Source organism: Rhineura floridana, chromosome 18 (assembly GCF_030035675.1).
Source record: "Rhineura floridana isolate rRhiFlo1 chromosome 18, rRhiFlo1.hap2, whole genome shotgun sequence".
In the NCBI taxonomy this organism is placed as follows: Eukaryota; Metazoa; Chordata; class Lepidosauria; order Squamata; family Rhineuridae; genus Rhineura; species Rhineura floridana.
Genome location: NC_084497.1, coordinates 17,935,996 through 17,946,531, shown reverse-complemented (window position 1 = coordinate 17,946,531; position 10,536 = coordinate 17,935,996). Strand labels below are relative to the sequence as shown.

Genomic DNA, 10,536 nt, shown 5'->3' with positions numbered 1-10,536 from the left:
CAGTATGCTGACGATAACCAACTCTATTTCTCTGTAACATCTGAATCGGGAGAGGCCGTGCAAGCCCTGGACCACTGCCTGGACTCTGGTGGGCTGGATGAGGGCCAATAAACTGAGTCTGAATCCTAGCAAGATGGAAGCACTGTGGGTTGGTGGTTCCCAAGTTTGGATAATTGGTCAGTTGCCTGCTTTGGATGGGGACGTACTGCCTCTGAAAGAGCGGGTCCCTAGTCTGGGGGTGCTCCTGGATCCATCTTTGTCGTTAGAGGCCCAGGTGACCTCAGTGGCTAGGTGTGCCTTTTACCAGCTTCGCCTGCTAAGACAGCTGTGCCCTACTGGGAGGAAGGGTGGGATATAAATCTAATAAATAATAATATATAATCGTCTTATTCATGACCTCCTTCGCCTGGCTGGAATGTGCCCTTGAATTCTGATCGTGCCATTTGCCTAGCTGGAGGATAGAGAGGCGTGTGTGAACATGTGGAGCAACTTCCCTAATGTGCAAAGGTAAAATTTACATCAATTCCTTCACCCTCTTTTGCCTCTGGCTTTGCCCACCACTGCAGGTGGACCTCAGAAGGCTGCCTGGAAGGGAATAGGACCTGAAAACGTTTTCCCACCCCTGAATTATAGGGTGGGTCCTTCTCTCATTAAGGAAAACCCAAGGACAAACAAAGCCAATTCCACTGAGATTGAGAGTACAGATTCTGTCCTTTGAACAAATATTGATTTCTGTGGGTTGTATCCAACTACATTCTACTCAGAGTAGACCCATTGAACTTAATGCATTTGTTAGTCATGTCTGTCAAGTTTAATGGGTCTATTCTGAGGGGGAAATTGGATGATATCAAATAAACTATCTGCATGCGCCCGGGCGCACACACCAATTTCCCCCCATGGATGTTGTAGTCATTAAGAAAGGAGTATAGAGGAGAAAAGTTCCCAATGTTCAAGTCCTGAAACTCCTGAAGTAGAAGGACGTAAGATGGGGAACAACACTCTTAGAAGCATATTAATTAGGAACTGGTGTGTGTGTGTGTGTGTGTGTGTGTGTGTGAGAGAGAGAGAGAGAGAGAGAGAGAGAGAGAGAGAGAGCGCACAGAAGGGACTTAGGGCTATGCAATCACTGTGTCTAAATTGCAAACACCGAGGCAAAGTGGGTGTGTTTGGGTTCAAGTGAGGGCCCTCCTAGTCAAGCCAAGCCCCTCCCTGAGGTGATCCAAGCAGAATGGCAGCCCCCCTCAAGCTCTTCAGAGTTATTTGGAGTTACAAAGAATCATACCTTCAAAACGATAGGAGAATAAAAGACAAACACCATTTAAGGGAAATGCCAGGGTGGGGATAGTGGGAGGAGGGGAGCTGGCGTTTGCTCATTGATAGTTTCCCATTCAGGATAGAATCTCATCCAACACTCTCTAGTCACAGTGCTTGTGGGCAGAGCTTGGAAGCAACTAGTTACAAGTAACGGATTACTTGTAATTCATTACTTTTTTGAGTAACGAGTGGCTAATTCCTTTACACTTTGATTGTAATAGAACTAGGAGTAATTTTACTACTCTTGTGGAGTAATTGTAACGTTTCCAGAATTACTTTTGGGCATTACTTGGGGGGGGAGCAGGGGAAGTCTTCTGCTCCTCTGATTTGTGGATGAAAATCATGTGCCTCAAACTGGGCTTCTGTGCAGTGTCGCTCTTCCCTCATGCTCTGTAGATGGGTAGGAGGCGATGAGGGAGGAGGCAGAGAGTGAGACAGGGTGGAGTGGAGAAAACAATTATTTTAAAAAATGGATAGTGGTGGTGAAGAATGGAGTGGAGAGGAAAAGGATCTGAAGGTCAAGAACATGGATAAAGGAGGAGAAGGGGGCAGCAGCAGAATGGAGATAAAGAACTGTGGAGGTGAAAGATGACAACGTGTGTGTTTGTGTGTGTGTGAATACTGTGTTTGCACTTGGCACACAAAGTGGCCTCCACCACCCTCTCTGGCTACTTTGCTGCATATGCAGTATTGTTTTTTTTTTTTTTTTTCAATAATTTTTATTCAGATTTTCATAAAACATACAAGACAAAATCATAAAACATTCAAAGACAAAAAACAAAATCAAAAATAGTTAAACAAAAAGAAAAAAAGAAAAGAAAAAACAAAAATAAAAAATAAAGAGTAAAATATTGACTTCCCATTTGTCAAAGATCAAATCAGTTATAAGTCTATAATATATAACAATCCTGTCTCTTAAGTCATATTATAAAATCACTTTCCTCCAGTAGTTATCTTACTTAATCATCAAATCTCATAAACATTACTTTATTCTTTCCACAAAAAGTCAAAGAGAGGTTTCAATTCTTTAAGAAATATATCTATCAATTTTTTTTTCCAGATAAGCATATCGATTAATCCATCTCATTACTAATTATGATAATCTTATTGTCATAACCATAGTCAAAATAAACATTTCAATTAATCCATCACATCAGAATCTGTTAGGTTCAATAATTTCAGTAGCCATTGTTCTATTATCTCTATTAGTTCCATTTTCCATCTTCCATCTTCAGTAGTCTTGTTAAGTCCAGTAATTTCAATATCCAATCTTCCATTATCAGTATTCCATAATAATCTTGCTGTCAAAGCCATAGTCATATAGTAAGAGTCTGATGGGAATTACCTCAATCCCAAATATTTTCTTGCCATCCATTCTGAATAGGTTGCTGAAATACTGCTGTAAAATCATATCTCTGTTCTTTTTTTCAAAATACACTGGGTCATCTCTTAAAAGTTTTTCCATTGTCACATGGCTGCAGTTAATTCCATAGATTTTCTCTATATTGGGCTCCATCACATCATTCCAGTCCAGAAGATTATCCATGCCATTGATAACTTTATCTCTAGAATCTTCATTCATTTCTTCAGAGATAACATTGAGTTCCAAACAATAGATTTTATTTCTAAAGTCCATAGACTCCAAATCTTGTTCCTGTTCCACGTTGGTTCCAATCTCCGGGATCTCCTCTCTCACAGGGACCCCTATTCCAGTCTCCAGGGTCTCCTCTCTCACAGGGACCCCTGTTCCAATCTCCGGGGTCTCCTCTCTCACAGGGACCCCTTCCAGGGTCACCTCTCTCACAGGGACCCTTATATCTTTAATCTCCTGCTTCATTTTACTCAATTCAATTTTCATTATCTCAATCTCATCCATTATTTTCTGAAACATAGTTATTTCCAGATTTTCAGCCACTTTCTTAATTGCCATTTTAAAAGAAAAATATAGGAAAACCACTTCTTATTTCAGCAACAGTTGGGTTAATACTCCAAACTTGGTGACATCACAGTATAAACAGAGCAGACAGCCTTATCTCTCCAATAGTTAAGTAAACAAAATGCAGTTCCCAGGATCGAAACAATTAATGGCAATCGTCAAGAAACAGATTCGTCAAAATAAAATAGACCAAAAAGAGAGTAGTCTCAAAACAGTATAATATTTTTCAAAATAAAAATCTGGAATAGAAATCCCTCTTCTGTGTGTATCTTTAGAATGCAAATCCAGGACAGCTTTTTGCAACAAAAACAGAGATAAGCTATTAATTAGTGCGTAGCAGAGAGAAGTTACGGCTCCCCAGTGAGATGTCAAAAACCGATCAATCTGGCAAATCTCTTTTAAACAGCAACAATTTAAGTCAAGTAAAAGAAAAATATAGAAAGAAGGGTGCTTGCCTGTTAGTGCGTTCTCTCTTAGAAGATAAGATGAACGTTCGCTTTAACAGATAGAGCTTGCTGTTGAAAATCCGTCCCACCTTCGTCGGCTGGACCTCGTCCCATAAATTAATGAGATCTGGTCGTCCCAACAAAAATAGGCTTTGAGGTTAATCTCTTCGTTTCTCCCTACCCGGGAGAAGTTTAATCAGTCAAAAAAAAAAGAAAAAACTGACTGATATATCTGAATAAGCTTCTTTTGAGGCAGGAGCCCGTCTCAAAAGCAGGCACAGGCTAAGTCACCCTTCCCGGAAGTCACTGCATATGCAGTATTGTAACTTTTTTGCATCTCAGGGGAAAATGTTTGCTTGAGTGAGTGTCCCTTAGTTGGTGGCAGGGCAGGGTCTGGGAGGTAGTTAAGTGATAGAAGTTATGCTGGCTGGCTGAGTGAGGGGGGTTGCACTTTGTTTGATGTGCAAAGATCTGAGTAGTGGCCTCAGCCTCCCTCGCCACCACCCTTACCAGCGGAGAGACCACCATTGTTATCTTATGAATAAAAATAATTATTCTGCTACCTCTGTATGTGTGTGCTTATTTTAATGTTGTTTTAGGCTACTTAGATGCGCAGCAGCCAAGGCCAGCACCCTGTAGACTTTTTTTAAAGTAACTGAAATGTAATTGTAGTGATTACTTTGGAGGAAAAGTAAAGTAATCAGTTACTTTCAGAGCAATTGTAATTGTAACGGTAATTACTACTTTTTTGAGCCATGTAACTGTAACTGTAATTCATCACTTTTTAAAAGTAATCTTCCAAGCTCTGCTTGTGGGGATGCTGGTCCCATAAAACATTTCTCCCAGTGCCTCTTTGTCTCACTCTTTGGCTAGTCCTCTGAATGTTACGAAGAGTTGGTTGGTGGCGTTTTGACGCAGCTTGTCTCCTGTTTGTCCTAACCCAGCCTTCCTACCTGTTTCTTTCCTTTCTGTTCTTTTCCATCCTTTCCAGTCCATCCCAGTCCATATTTTATATGGACTTTATGCAAATTATATATTTGTGTAAGACTGTCGTCATGCTGTAGTTCTCTTGGCCATTGACAAGAGTCTGAGAGTGGCCGGGACATCACATCAGTGAGGAGGGAATCAAAACAAGGAGATGGAGGCCAGAAGGCATGCAGCCAGCCCAGGTAAGCCACAGGCCAACAGTCAGGACAGGCTGGGGCAGCTTCCCAGCAACTGTCTTACTTTGATGCTGCTGCCCATCTCACACTAATGGCCCTATTTCAACCTCAGCAGCATTGGAGGTAGCGGAGGAGAGATACAGAGGTGGGTTGGGGGCCCAGGCAAGCAATCCTCCCTGCCCTTCTCCTTTGCACCTCTGACATCAGGAGCACAAACGAGAAGCCGGGGAGGATCGGAAAAGTTGACAGGATCAGCACAGGGAGGTTTCTGCAAGGCTTTCCACCCTAGCTCTTTCAACCTCTGCTTGTGGGATTTTGACAGGATGTCATGTAATTCACAGGAGGGTTGACCCACCCACCGGTGAATGTTGGACCATGGGGTGGGAGCAAAAAAATGCCCATCCCCTGATCTAATGGATTAATGGAGGGAATGGGGTGGTTAGTGCATTCTGGGGGGTGGAGGGAATGATGGTAAGATCAGTAGAGTAGTGGCAATTTGAGAAGTGCAGGGTCCCTCCTCCATAGTCACAGCCACACCCTCTCACTCTCTACAACTTGGCTTTTTGAAGTAGGAATGAACAGGAATTCCGTTCACTCTGATTGTCTCCAGTCAGCAGGAAATGACAAGGAGCAAGTTAGAAGACTCTTCTCAGTGGCTAACACACTCCCATTTCATGCTGATTGGCTCATAAGAAACTGGAGACTTAGGGACCTGGCTCCCAAAAAAATAAGAGTTCTAGGATCCCCTGAGACCCTGGATGTACTACTTCTAAGTAAGATCCCCGACCTCCAGATTTTCCTCTTCTTGCCCCACCAAGAAAACCAGGTCCAAGGTGTGGTGGGCCACATCCCTTGGGCTGATGACATGTTGGGACAGTCCCATGGCTGTCATGGAGGCCATGGAGTCCTGAGCTGCCCCAGGCCTGGCAGCCTCAACATGGATGTGAAAAATCCTGCAGTACTACAAGCCTGGGGATCTCCATACTATGTCCAAGGCAACTCAGGCGGGGAGGCTGTTGGGTAGCATGCCAGGCAACATACCAAATAAATCCCTAGCTGGCCCCGTTCACCAATGCCAGGCACAAACCCTCCAGATGTCTGAGGATGTTACAGATTACATAAGGAACAGCTGTTCCCAGTCCCCCCCTTGATTCACCATCTTGACCATGTTAGTGTTGCTTTATTAAGAACTGTTATAAAGCGTGTTCGTAATTGAATATCAACATTTACACAGTCTTTAGAGATGGGGAACTTGTGGCCCTCCCAGAGCTTGGGAAAGTTCCTTTTTTGAACTACAACTCCCACCAGCCCAATCCAGTGGCCCTACTGGCTGGGGCTGATGGGAGTTGTAGTTCAAAAAAGTAACTTTCCCAAGCTCTGGGCCCTCCAACTCCCAACATCCTCAGCCACCATGGCCAACTGTCAGGACTGATGGGAGTAGTAGTCCAAGAACGTAAAGACTGCCACGAGTTCATTCATCCTTGAGAGAGAGAAAGGATTTGGGTTGTATCCGAGTAAGTTGAAATTAATGTACATAGGTTTGCTGTGTTCATTCATTTCAGTGGCTCTGCTCTGAGCGGGGCTAACACTGAAGGCAGCCCTTTCTTTGAGACTGTTCAAGTTATTCATATCGGAGTAATATATCCCTCCACTGAAGTGGAAGACTAGCACTGCTAATGAAAGTGGGTCATTTATCTCTACAGCCCTTTTAAGAACTGTGCTACATGCTCCATACAGTCCCGTGTGCCTGGAAATTCAAGTAGCGCATGATCAATGAAGAATGCTACTCCATGGAACCCATCCTGAACATGATGCCATGTCACTGGCACACCATTGTCCTCTAGCCGCTTCTTGTACAACAGACCATCGTCCCGGAGAACATCATGCTCACAGGTCAAAATGAATGTCTCGGGGAGCTGGCAGATAATCGCATCTTCTGCCAAAAGCGGGACGAATCTTGGGTCAAAAGCTGGTTTGACAAGTTCATAAAGCTTTTGTGAAAATGATACAGGCACTTTTGAGACATAGCCCCTGGCCTTAAATTCTTCTGGAAGGTTATCGGCACTAATCCATTTTCTGTACTTCACCCACATATCCCTAGGAACATGGGCACTCTCTATAATCCCTTCCACATTGATAGTCTTCCCAGTGAGATATGCTAAACCAAGTTTGATAGCCCGTTTCCTGAACAACATGGGAACTGAATGGTTTTACTGATGGGAAGGCAAATTGAAGTCCACTGCTTGCAGGAAGGGGTAGACCATGATCTGTGCTCGCATTCTTGGAAGGTCCACTCTGGTCACCAGCTCTTGACAAACAACAGCAGCCAATGTTCCTCCGCTACTGTCCCCACCAATGGCAATGTGGTTGGGGTCCACTCCATATTCCTTTGCATTCTTCAAAAAGTGTATTGCAGCAGTGCAGCAGTCGAGTAATGGGACTGGGTGCCGATGCTCAGGAGCTAAACGGAATCTAAAGCAAAAGCAAGATATAGTCTGCAGTTGTCATTTCATGTTCTATAGCAGAAGGGCATTTCCTGAATGGTCTATTTATTTATTTATTTATTTATTTAATTTAATTTATAGTGCAAGCATGGAGAACCCCTAGGACTGCATTCCTTCTGGGCAGCCTTCTGGGATCCACAGGCCAGGGGATGTGGGCCAGAGGGCCAGAAACAAAAGTGTGTGGAACAAGAAATGGAAGTGTTACCTTTGTATAAGTAAGCTGGCCATTCATCTCAATCGGTCTACCCTGAGTAGAATTTGGTTGGCTAGGAGGATTCTCCCCATTTCTGCAGCAATTTGGGGATTCTTTTAAAATCATGAAAATTCTTCAGCCCAGGAAATACATTTTTGTATGCAGTTTTGACTAGCGTACACATTTTTCCAAGGAATGTCTCCTAATTTGCATTTTGCACATTATTTTCACCACATATTCATTGTTATACATAATTTACCTTAATATGTACATTTTTGTCACCGTTGTTTGGTTGGCGAACTGCATTACAAAAATTCAGATAAGTGCAAACTTCAAAGGATCGGAGGTGTTTCTCGGATTGTTTTGGAAAGGGTAACTTTGATAGATTCAGCTTTAAATGGAAACAAAATCATCTCTACTTTGAACTATTAGGGGAACTTGTTTGCAAAACTGTGTACATTAGTCTAAGCTACATACAAACTTGTGTTCATTAGGGGAAAATGGACATTACGATGCTAATGAATTTTCTTGAGGGTTTTTTTGGGGGGAGAATTAACAAATTGCTGCTGAAATGTGGAAAACTGAATCTATGATTGATTCCCTCTAGGAAGAAGGGCAGGATATAAATGAATGAATGAATGAATGAATGAATGAATGAATGAATGAATGAATGAATGAATGAATGAATGGATGGATGGATGGATGGATGAATGAATGAATGAATGAAACAGAACCTGAAAGATAGCACCATCCTTACCCAGGCTGTGAATCCCCAACCCCCACTCCTCTGAAGGTGGTGGAATTACTAAGAGGAACCCCTCTGCTAATCTGGATTCCCAAAAGTGCCCCAGATTTGTTTGCTGGGATGGGGGAGAGGAATGAAATGAGGTATTGTGGGAAAGGTCGTGGCGGATTGGCATACAGTAGAATACAGTAGATAGATAATTTATTCAAACCAAATCAAATCAAATTTTATCATGCGGTCATAGACCCAATATACAATTGATTTTACAGGTAGTAAAAACCATGGATTATAAAATAGAGCTGGCAAAGCTCGTGGAAGTTAAAACAGAGCATTGTTAACTAAGAAAGATCTTCTTACGTATGGTTTGGGCGGCGAAAATGAACTTAGGAGCAGATAGGGTGGTTGACTTGTCGATACCGGCCAGAAGATGTTTCAGTAAACAGTCTGTGGGCCTGCCAGGGAAATTTTTTATAATGGGGTTTAGATACCTAGAGCGTTCAGCGTTGTAGAAGGAACAAACAAAGAAAATATGGGACAGTGACTCGACGTCTGCATTCCTGCAGGGACATAAGTGGCGTTCGGGGTGTGTGCCCTGGTAGCGGCCTACTAAAAGTGAGGAGAGGAGGCAGTTGAATCGGGCCCTAGAGAAGGCTTGGGCATAGTCACATTTTCCAGATAAGGGGCGGGGTTAGGGAATGTGAAGCTTAAATCAGAATGGGTTGGGGAGCAAGTCTTAGCAGCATTTGACAATGAGCTTTGGAGGTAGACGTCTTTAATCCAGGTCTCGATGGTCCGTTTGGCTGCTTCAGACTCTAATGAGGATAGAAAGTCTACTGAGAAGCCACAGCGTGGCACAGAGTTTGTGGCACAGTAGGCTATAAAGGCACGGAAAAGCTGTTTCAGTCCTATTTTGGACAGAGACAGGAGGGCGGCATCATCAGTGTACAACAGCAGAGGACAATTTTGATCGGCCACCTTGGAGGGATGGAAGGCGGGAGAACAACAACATGTACTGAGATCATTTAAGAAGAGGTTGAAGAGTACAGGGGCTAGGATACAGCCCTGTCTGACCCCTTTGGAGGCGGAGATAGGGTTTGTTAAAGTCCCATCGGCACCACAATGAACTCAGAGGGATGTGGTTTGATGAAGGCGATAAATGAGGTAGAGGAGTCTCCTGTCCATGTTAGTTTGAGAAAGTTTGGCCCAAAGTTTATCTCTTGGAATGGCATCAAATGCAGATTTGAGGTCGACAAAAGCAACAAACAGGCCATTTCCCAAGAGGCTCATATATTTTTCTGCCGTGTGATTTAGTAGGATACAATGGTCGAGGGTGGATCTACCTTTTCTGAAACCAGCCTGTTCCCAACCCAGAACATTCTCCTCCTCAAGCCAGCAGATCAGTTTGGAATTTAGATAGCTGGCGTACAGTTTGCCCACGACCAATAAAAGGCTAATGGGTCTGTAATTGGAGGGGTCGTCTCTGGCTCCTTTCTTGAAGATTGGAATAATGATGGCCTCGAGCCAGGCCACAGGGTAAATAGGTTAGCCAATAGGGGGGCCCACCAGGCTAGGAGGGATAGCATCAGGAGTGATCGCATCGGGACCCGGAGCCTTGCTGGGTTTCAGGGCACGAATCAGAGACTTTATCTCGCTCTATGTGACAGGCAGCCAGGGTGGAAGGACTGTGCGGTCCGCGGTAGGTGGACGGGTCGAAAGATGGTTACTTGAGGCCTCAAACAGCCCAGCAAAATGCTGTTCCCAGATGTTAGCGGGAATGTTGCAGGGGGTAGGATTGGAGGATGTTAAGGCAGCAGTAACAAGGGACCAAAAGATGATTTATTGTTTTTAGCCAATGACCATTACAATGCAAGTATCAATACAAAACATCTGGTAAAACATACAAGTAAAACATTTATGGGACATTAGGAATCTATCCCATGATGCATAGATAAAACCCTGAGTTTTCAAAAACTAATTAAAATGATTGTAGAAATGTTGATATTTATTTCATTTTTTCCCCATATATTAAGATTAAAATGTGCCCTTTGTTGGTAGGACTCGTGTGTTTTAGGAAGGCCATTCTTGTCTTCGTTGCAGCTAATGCAAACGGAGCTACCCTGTAGGTGTCGAATTTGTCTTTGTTTGCCAGTAGCCATCTTACCTTAAGTTCATCTGACTGGCCTTCTAATAAAGACTGAAAGGGAAAGATGAACTTCAGCCTTGGTGTGTCGTATA

General features: G+C 43.3%; 1 pseudogene; it reads right to left on the bottom strand.

Annotated features, from left to right (window-relative positions):
* Nucleotides 1-3,406: 3,406 nt before the first annotated feature.
* Nucleotides 3,407-10,536, bottom strand: part of LOC133372658 (arylacetamide deacetylase-like 4) — a 28,681-nt pseudogene continuing 21,551 nt past the window's right edge.